Source organism: Tachyglossus aculeatus, unplaced genomic scaffold (assembly GCF_015852505.1).
Source record: "Tachyglossus aculeatus isolate mTacAcu1 unplaced genomic scaffold, mTacAcu1.pri SUPER_30, whole genome shotgun sequence".
Taxonomy (NCBI): Eukaryota; Metazoa; Chordata; class Mammalia; order Monotremata; family Tachyglossidae; genus Tachyglossus; species Tachyglossus aculeatus.
This window is the reverse complement of record NW_024044837.1, coordinates 3178065-3188889: the sequence shown is the minus strand read 5'-3', so window position 1 is coordinate 3188889 and position 10825 is coordinate 3178065. Positions and strand designations below refer to the sequence as shown.

Genomic DNA, 10825 nt, shown 5'->3' with positions numbered 1-10825 from the left:
CCCATCAGAAGGACCTCCTTCACCTTGGAGACGTTCGGCATGTCCTGCAAGATGTCCTTGGGCGTCATATTAGGACTTGATTTCAGACAGGGATTAAAATATTCTTGGAGAAATTCACCCGACAAGATAATGTCCTTGTTCGGGGATGAACCTCAATCAATCCATTAATCAATCAATGGTATTTATTGAGCACTTACTGTGTGCAGAGCACTGTTCTAAGCACTTGGGATAGTCCACTACAACAGAGTTGGCAGACACGTTTCCTGCCCACAGTGAACTTGCTGTCTAGAAGAGGAACCTCACCTGGTCAATTTGTCCTGCCTCCTGTCTTATTTCAGGACAAAACAGAAAGCGGAAACGTTGATGACATCTACTTTATTCTGAAACATCAGCTAAGGTTGTGTCCAGTGTTCTGCACAAAATAAGTGCCTAATATGTTCTGTGGCTTAGTGGAAAGAGCACGGGCTTCGGAGTCAGAGGTTGTGGGTTCTAATCCTGGCTCCGCCACTTGTCAGTTCTGTGACCTTGGGCAAGTCACTTAACTTCTCTGTGCCTCAGTTCCTTCATCTGTAAAATGGGGATGACGACTGTGAGCCCCAGGTGGGACAATCTGATTACCGTGTATCAACTCCAGCGCTTAAAACAGTGTTTGGCACATTAGCAAGCGCTCAACAAATGCGAACATCATCATCATCATCATCATCATTTGGGATTATAAAATCTAGAACGCAGGGGTTGTGTAATCACAACACTATGTGTTTAGGGAAGGCTGGGACTGTGCAATTCACTCTGTCAGACACTACCTGCACTAGCCAATTCATCCTGGAACACAGCACACTGCATCCTTGCAGGCTCCTAGTGTAGAATGAAAGTTTGCAAATTCTCAGACGGCTTCCTAGACAAGACATGTTCCAGCAAAAACAAGGATTATGGCAAAATTGAGTCTATCGACAAGCTCTTACTCAGGAGTTTTTAAGGTTAAGGGTTTACTATGTGCTGAGCACGTACTAAGCACTGCGGGGGATACAAGCAAATCGGGTTGGATACAGTCCCTGTCCCACACGGGACTCACAAACTTAATCCCCGTTTTATGGATGAGGTAACTGAGACACAAAGAAGAGAAGTGATTTGCCCAATATTACACACCAGATAGATGTCAGAATTGGGATTAGAACTCAGGTCCTCTAGACTCCCGGGTCCATGATCTTTCCACTAAGCAACACTGCTTTTAGTTTAGCGAAATTGTGACTCTGACCCTGGTCATCCCGGTTCCCTACTGAAATTTCCCTCACCTTTCCCCTGTTCCTCTCCGGAGTCACCGGGCCTGTCCTGGACTGGGGAGCACCGACCTCTGCTGAAAGAGAGGCTCACTCCATCTCGTCTGTCCTGGACGCTGGTGGCAGTGACAGGAAGGTCTGGGCGAGGGGTGAGAGCTCTCGGGATCCTCCCTCCCTCTCTCGGTTCTCCAGCTGCCTGCGCTGTCTCCTCAGATGACAGCTGGGTTATTTCCTGGGGGATTCCCCTTGGAAGCACGGGCTCTGGGCTACGCTGAGACTGCTGACTGTCCGGGGATCTCAGAAGGCCAGAATCGTGGGCTGCCTGTTGTCCCGGTCCCCACAACCTAAATGACTGCCCATTCCCATGCGGTTCCCACTCTGGGACTCCTTCCTATGACAACATCAACGGACTAATGATCATTCCCTTTCTGTGATCCATTCATTGATTCATTCATTCATATGTATTGAGCGCTTACTCTGAGTATAGCAAGGGACTAAACGCTTGGAAAGTACAATTCGGCAAGATAGAGACAATCCCTACCCAACTGTGGGCTCACAGTCTAGAAGGGGGAGACAGACAACAAAACAAAACAAGTAGACAGGCGTCAATACCAACAAAATATATAAATAGAATTATAGATAATAATAATAATAATGGCATTTGTTAAGCGCTTACTATGTGCAAAACATTGTTCTAAGCCCTGGGGAGGGTACAAGGTGATCAGGTTGTCCCACGTGGGGCTCACAGTCATAATCCCCATTTTACAGATGAGATAACTGCGGCACAGAGAAGTTAAGTGACTTGCCCAAGGTCACACAGCTGACAATTGGCATATATATAGCTATGTACAAATCATTAATATAATAGATAGTTTAATAACAGCGTTCTGGTTAAGCTCTGAGGTTTGGAGCTTCATCCCATGCCAGAGCGTGGGACCATCTGAAATCTGCAACAATCCAACTTAGACATTCCCCTCTAGACTGCACTCTAAACTCATCACGGTCAGGGAATGTGGCTACCACCCCTGTTCCATTGTTATGTCGTACTCTCCCAAGCGCTGAGTACCAGGTTCTTCACATAGTAAGCACTCAATAAATATGATTGATCGATTGATATGCATTGTTTTCCCCTACATCTGCATTCTCCATTCCTCCCAAGCTCACCATCTCACTGTGCCTTGTTCCCAACTCCCCCTACTCAGGCCCCTACCTCACCTCCTTTCCCCCGAGTGGAATTCCCTCTCCCTTAATGTCCACCAGACCACGGGGCTTCCCATCTTCAAAACTCCTTCCTGAAACTCTATTAATTCCACGGGACCTTCCCTGATTATTTTTTTCATAATGGTATGTGGTAAGTATTTACTATTTTCCAGGGACCGTTCTAAGCACTCAAGTACATACAAGCTTGTCAGGTTGGACACAGTCTCTGTCCCGCATGGATTTCCAGTCTTAATCTCCATTTCACAGATGAGGTAACTGAGTCCCATAGGATTACCAGTCTTAATCTCCATTTAACAGATGAGGTAACTGAGGCCCAGAGAAGTGAAGTGACTTGCCCAAGGTCACACAGCAGACACATGGTGGAGCCAGGATTAGATCTCAGGTCCTTCCATACTCAGTCCACTAGGCCTCACTGTTTCTCTTGACTTGCTGCTGCTGGGATCAAGATACCTCTACTCTGTATCCGAGCAGGACTTAATTGGAGTGGAGAATAGGCAGCTTCCATTGGGATCTATGGAAAATCTACGTTGGAACCAGGTGATTCCTTTTTCTAGATGGTATTTATCCTCCAATCACAGGGAATAGTCAAAAACGTGCAGACGACTGGAAAGGTGAACCCTAACACCATTTGGCAGTTCACCAACAGAGGAGATTTTTCTTTCATGATGAGTATGACACTCAGCATGATGGACTGCCGCCCATAGAGGAGGACATAGAGGGCGACCAGGGCCACCACCCTCTTGGCCGCCGTGACCTCGGGCTTCATCCCAGGGGAAGATCCGGGGCCGTGGAGCTGCTGGAACCACCGGTGGTGTCTGTACAGGCAAACACCAAGTAGCCACTGGCTGCGCACATGAGCCACATGAAGAACAAGTCACGGAGGGAGAACATGATGGTGATGAGCAACGTGGCTTCCGTGCTGACACTGACTTTTACACAATATTTGAGATCCAGCACGAGTTTAACACTGCTGCTGTTCCTGGGGCCTGTCATGTGTATTGACATATTTAAATCTACGAGCGGACTGAGGACCCAGGGCAGGAGGCAGGAGAGGACGACACCCCAGGGTAACCTGGCTTTGATCCGGGCCAACCGGCGCGGGTGGGGGGGTTCCAGGGTTGATGGTGACGGCCTGGAAGACGCTTAGGATACAGGTGGTGCAGATGGCCAGCCCCTGGACCTCTTAAGAACCGTACATGAGGAATTTACATCCGACGTAATTCAGGAAATTTCTTCATCCCCAGGCTGACATTGTCTCCAGGATTCCGAGGGTGAGAAGAATCCTGGTGTTGGCCAAAGTCAGGTGGCTGAAAATCACATCCAAGGAGCTGAACCTGGGGCTGATGGACACCGTGCAGTTATGAAACACCAGGTCATTCACCAAGGTCCCGATGGTGATTTGAAACAACATCACGGTCCCGAAGGACATGGAAATACTGTCCATTCTCCTTCATTTTTCCTCAAAACCGGAAGAGGCCTCCTGCAAAGAAATTTGGGGTGAAGGAGAGAGGAAGGTGAGACAGGAAATCTACAGCTGAATCTGCTCTGTAATTTCTTCATTTATATTAATACCTGTCTCACCCTCTAGTCTGTGAGATTGTTGTGGGCAGGGAGCGTGTCTATCAACTCTGTTGTCATATACTCTCCCAAGTGCTTAGTACAGTGCTCTGCACACAGTAAGAGCTCAATAAATACAACTGATGGATTGACTGATCGACTGTGGTGCAATCTCTCTGTGGTCTGCCCCTTGGAAGATGTGGAGGAGGAAAATGACCACTGGTCAGTGACACTGGATCTGCCACAACTCCCTGACTGTGTTCAATCCCTCCAGCTAATGTCTTGTAGTTCACTTGATGACTGTGGTATTTTTTAAGCACATACCATAAGCTAGGCTCTGCTCTAAGCGCTGGTGTAGATCCATATTAATCAGGTGAGGCATGGTCCCAGTCCCACATGGAGGTCACAGTCTAAGTAGGAGAGAAGATAGTCATTTAATCCCCATTTGGCTGTTGAGGAATCAGACACAGAGAAGTTAGATGACATGTCCAAGTTCGCAGAGCAACTTGGTCTAGTAGAAATAGCATGGACATGGGAGGACCTGGGTTCTAATACCCGCTGCTGTGTGACTTGAACAAACCACTTCACTTCTCTGTGCCTCAGATCCCTCATCTGTAAAATGGGAACTAAGACCGTGAGCCCCAAGTGGGACATAGCGCTTAGTACAGTGCTCTGCACACAGTAAGCCCTAAATAAATACGATTGAAACATACTATGTCCAACCTGATTAATTTCTATCTAGCCCAGCGTTTAGGAAAGTGCCTAGCGCTTAACAAGTGCCATTAAAAAAAACCCAACAAGTGCCTTTAAAAATAAATTAGGGGCAGGGGGAACTGGGATAGGACCTCTTTACAGAGGACCCCAAAACTTCCCATTAAGCCCTGCGTTCTCATCCAACCTACAGTTCCCCAACTCCTCTTGTCTCCAGGTAATCCCCACTTCGCTGTCCCACAAAAACCTCACATTTAGAACATCTAAAATCAAACTTCTGACCTTCCCTCTTAAACCCACTCTTCTGCCTATGTTTTCCATTTCTGGAGACGACAAACCATCACTCTCCCCCAGCGTTCAAAGCCTTATTAAAGGAACATCTCCTCCAAGAGGACTTCCATGACTAAGCCCTCATTTCCTCTTCTCTCACTCCTTTCTGCCTCTCTCTGACTTGCTCCCTTAATTTATCCCCTCCCAGCCCCACAGGACTTATGTCCATATCTGTCATTTATTTTTTAATTTCCTTCTCCCCAGCCTGTAAGCTTGTTGTGGGTAAGGAATATGTCTGCTATAATAATAATAATAATAATAGCATTTATTAAGCGCTTACTATGTGCAAAGTACTGTTCTAGGCGCTGGAGAGGTTACAAGGTGATCGGGTTGTCCCACGGGGGGCTCACAGTCTTCATCCCCATTTGAGAGATGAGGTAACTGAGGCCCAGAGAAGTTGTGACTTGCTCAAAGTCACACAGCTGACAATTGACAGAGCCTGGATTTGTACCCATGACCTCTGATTACAAAGCCCGGGCTCTTTCCAATGAGCCATGCTGCTATGTTGCTGTGTTATTCTCTCTCGGGCACTTAGTACAGTGTCCTGCGCATGGTAAGTGCTCAATAAATACGATTGATTGATTAATCGATGACACCACCACCCTCCCTTGCCCACCAACCCTCCACCTCATTGTCAACCTTGAATCCTCACCATTGACTTTGACTTTGCTAAACCCTGGTGGTCCTTTTTCCCCATTTCTCAGTTTCTGCCCACTCCTCTCTACTCAAGCTGCTTGTGTCCAGTAATAGTACTTAGCAACTCCGAATATTGAAAATAAATAAATAATAAAAGTCTCTCCTTCCAAATAGCTACTATGCTGATCCAACCACTTATCCTATCTAGCCTTGAGTACTGCATCAGGCTCTTTGCTGACTTCCTACAGCCTCCTGTCTCTGCCCACTTCAGTCCATACTTCACTCTGCTGCCCGGATCATTTTTCTACAAAACTCTTTAGTTCATGTATCCCCACTCTTCAAAAAACGCCAGTGGTTTCCCATCCACCTCCTCATCAAACAGAAACTTCTTGCCATTGGCTTTAAAGTACTCAACCACCTTGCCCCATCCTACCTTACCTTACTGATTTCCTACTACAGCCCAGCCCGCAAACTTCACTCCTCTAATGCCAACCTACTCACTGTACTCTATTTCATCTATCTCACCAGCAACCCCTTACCTACGTCCTGCCTCTGGCCTGGAGCTCCCTCTCCTTTCATATCCAACACACCAGCACTCTCCCCATCTTCAAAGCTTTATTAAAATCACACTTCCTCCAAGAGGCCTTCCCTGACTAAATCGTCATTTCCCCTACTCCCTCGCCGTACTGTCACCCTATATTTGGATCTGTACCCTTTAAACATTTGATATTCACCCCTAAGCACTCAGGTACATATCCGTTATTTATTTTAATGTCAGTCTCTCCCTCTAGACTGTAAGCTCGTTGTGGGCAGGGAGGGTGTCTACCAACTCGTCTCCATTGTACTCTCCAAGAACTTAGTACAGTGTTTTGCACACAGTAAACACTCAATGAATATGACTGTGATTGAATAGTAGAGAAGAACCATGGCCTAGTGGATAAGGCGTGGGCTTGGAAGTCAGAATGTGACTTTAGGCAAATCACTTTGCTTCTCTGGGCCTCGGTTCCCTCAGTTCCCTCATGGGGAAAATGGGGATTAATCAATCAATCAATCAATCAATCATATTTATTGAGCACTTACTGTGTGCAGAGCACTGTACTAAGTGCTTGGGAAGTACAAGTTGGCAACATACAGAGACGGTCCCTACCCAAAAGTGGGCTCACAGTCTAGAAGGGGGAGACAGAGAACAAAACAAAACATATTAGCAAAATACAGTAAATAGAATAGATATGTACAAGGAAAATAAATAAATAAATAGAGTAATAAATACGAACAAATACGAGAGAGATTAAGACCGTGAGCCCTATGTAGAACAGGGACGATATCCAATGAGATTATCTTGCATCTACCCCAACGCTCAGAACAGTGCCCGGCACATAGAAACTCTTAACAAATATTATTATTATTATTATTATTATTATTATTATTAATAATAATAATAATAATAATAATACAATTCCCCTCCAACTTTCTCGCCCTCCCTCTTTCTTTCTGTTATTTACCTTTGTCACTCTGCCCCTAGCTGCCTTCACCCACAACATGGTCACCAGGGCTGAGGTGGAGATCAGAATTGGGGGCACAGGATAATGTGGGCTGGTGTGGGCGTGGGGGGGACCCTGTCACTTTACCAATCCTCCCAGCCAATCATCACCTTGCTGAAATCAGCCAATCACCATCTTGCTGACATCTGAGAGACTTTCTGAAGTCACTCTGCTGCTCTTCTGCTTAGCAACCTTAGTCAAGTCATCCTGTGCCTCCAATTCCCTCATTTGCAAAATAGGGTTTCAGTACCTGTTCTCGCTTCTACTTAGACTGAGAACCCCATGTGGGACCACAGCGCTTGGTACAGTGCTTGGCACATAGCAAGTGCTTAACACATACCACCATCACTATTATCTGGAGAGCAACATTTTCCCTTTTAGATATCAAGATTAAAGTGGATTTTTCCAAAACCTCAGAGAGGTCCCTTCTTCTAAGATCCTTGGAGTCCTGGGAGAAGGAAAAAGGTGAACATCCCCGGTCCCCATCACAGTTGGAAGTGCTATTTTGGACCCTCCCAAGCGTTTAATACAGTGCCCTGCACACAGTAAGCACTGAATAAATGCGATCAAAGCTACAGAAAGCCTGAGGAAGCCGCTGACTGAGAGACGGCTTTATCCTACTCACCCACCTCATGCTGGCTTGAAGGCCCCATGGCGGACAGACACTGATGGATTGAAGCTGAGGCAGCCATTTTCACTGCTCTCTGCCCTCGGGGACTGATTAGTGACTCTGTGTGCGTGCATGTGTGCGTGTGCATGTGTGTGTGTGTGTGTGTGTGTGTGTGTGTGTGTGTGTGTGTGTGTGTGGTGTGTATGGTGTGTGTGAGCATAAGTAATCCACCCTGTCAGTCTCTCTTCTCTGATGACAAGTAAACCCGGGACAAAATGAACCCAGAGTCCGCCCTGCCATTATCCACTCATTGTCAACCCACCAGAGATAACAACTGTGGTATTTGTTATTTGTTAACCACTTACCATGTGCCAGGCACTGTACTAAGCACTGGGGTAGGTACACGCTAAACAGATTGGACACACTCCACATCCCACATGGGGCTCACAGTGTTAATCCCCATTTCATAGATGAGGTAACAGGGGCACAGAGAAGGGAAGTGAGTTGCCCGAGGTCACACAAAAGACAAGTGGTGGAGTCGGGATTAGAACCAAGGTCCTTCTGACTCCCAGGCCGGGTTCTATCCCTAGGCCACGCTAAGAGCATGGGCTTGGAGTCAGAGGATGTGGGTTCTAATCCCGGCTCTGCCACCTGTCTGCTGTGTGACCTTGGGCAAGTCACTTAACTTCTCTGGGCCTCAGTTACCTCATCCATAAAATGGAGATGAAGACTGTGAGCCCCACGTGGGACAATAATTCTTATTGTTAAAAGATGTCTTTGGCAAGACATGGCAACATCAGAAGAGCAGCCTGCAGGTTTCAGAAATGTCACAGGCCTTACTACGTGTGGTATTTGTTAAGCTCTTACTAGGCGTCAGGCACTGTACTAAGCCCTGAGGTAGAAACAAGCTGGTTGGACACAGTTCACATCCCACATAGGGCTCACGGTCTTAATCCCTATTTTACAGATGAGGCAAATAGAGGTCCAGAGAAATAAAGCAGCTAGCCTAAGGTCACACAAGTGGCGGAGCCAGGACTAGAATCCAGGTCTTTCTGATTCGCAGGTGTGGGCTCTAACCACTAGGAAACGCTGCTCCCTCCCCTTTTGGGCAAGACCCGGGCCTGAAACAGGCAGGTAGCCCAGTTGGCCCGGAGCCGGAGATATGCAGAGTCTTAATGTGGCTCCTTGGGGCAGACTCAGGACTGGCCCTATTTATGGGACGCTCCCAAGGGCTTCCCACCCCCGGATCTCTTCAGTGGGCAAGACCGGTACAGTCAGAGAACAGTACTGCCCCTGCGGGAGAGTCCACCGTGGTTAAAACCGAGTAATTTTCCGGTCCTCCACCTCAGTGAGCCAGAATTGATGTACCTAAGACCAACCGATCGGCAAGGAAAAGGAGAAAGCAGAGGAGAACCGAAGACTCCAAACTACAGCAGGTAAGTGAGATTACATCGTCTATGGTATTTATTGATTGCCTAGTGTGTGCAGAGTACTTTATGAAGCAGTTGTGAAAGTACAACGGGACAGAGTTGGTAGGCACAATCCCTGCCCACAACGAATTTGCATAACCATTTGGTTATGGTTATGATATGTATCACATTGGGTGGTTATTCAAGCAGTCTGGCCCAGTGGAAAGAGCTCAGGTCTGTAAGTTGGGAGACTTAGATTCCAATCCCTCCTCCACCACTTATCTGCTGTGGGACCTTGGGCAAGTCACATCACTTCACTTTTCTGTGCCTCGGTTCCCTCTTCTGTAAAAGCGGTTTGGGGTTGTTATGAAGGAATGTGGGAGTTAATACGGAGTTGCTTATTAGAAGAGGTGAGATTTTAGGGAGACAAGTCTGGTGGATTTTTGACGGACGGGACTTTAAAATTAAGGATTCTGTGAGGCTGGGGATGCAGGAGAGAGGATTAAAAGGGAAGTACAATTAGGCAGTTAGCTTGCATGGAACAAAGAGGGAGAAGAGAAATGATAATCTCTCACCCCCGGACCCCGCCATGAGGGCCCGGGATACCCGATCCTGAGAGGCCCGCCATTATATCGCGGGTCCCCCTCCCCTCGGTGGACTCTTTCCCGTCCAGTTGCCGCAATGAGGGCCCGGGATCTCCCTTCCCGAGAAGCCTGCTCTCGGGCTCCAATGACCTGCGGCCGGGCTCATGGCCGTCCCCCTTCCGGACATCTGCATTTCCCCGAGGACACCGATGTCTCCCTCCCTGACCCCCCCCCCCCCGCAAGCCCCGAGGCCAATCAGACGCTTGTATATCTCCCAGGTGACCCTCCAGATTTGAGCTCTCTGCTGATCATCCAACTACCCTGGACAGGGCCCCCTCCCATCATCACTTGACTCACCTCTCGAAGCAACCTCTAGTCTGTCCAGGTAGTCAACCGGGGCCGTGGGACATTGTGCCCCCCTGCATCCTCCCCCCTCCCGCCCCATAAGCTACCGTTTTGGGGAGGCTCCACTCCTTCCTTCCTTGTGTTAGGACCATACCGGACATAACTGATTCCCCCCTCCCCACGACCTCCCAGGGGATAAAGGCCCTTGTTCTCAACCGTCTTACTTTAGCAACAACCTGCATTTGCATCTACTCAGCCCACCCATGTTATTTAGCTGTTTACTCCTCTTCGCAGGCGTTTACTCCCCCATGAACTGTTCCACCCTTCTCCAGAACTGCCATCCACAGGACTCCTTCTTCCACCACCTCAGAGACAATTCTGCCAAGAGCCCCTGGACTCTGCTTGCCATTAGCCTTTTTGATTTGACTGACCCATGGACAGTTCAACCTGCTGCTGTGGGCACCAACCGCCTATTTTATTGTTGCTATTGCATGTTAATTGTTAACTGCTCTCTGCGATGTCATCATCTGCTTATTTTATTATTGCTATTGCATATTCATTGTTAGCTGCTCGCTTTGATGTCATTTACCTCTCTGACCTCAAC

At 47.8% G+C, this 10825-nt stretch overlaps 1 pseudogene; it reads right to left on the bottom strand.

The window, feature by feature from the left end:
• Positions 1-3048: 3048 nt before the first annotated feature.
• LOC119921796 lies at positions 3049-3942 on the bottom strand (annotated as a pseudogene).
• Positions 3943-10825: the final 6883 nt, after the last annotated feature.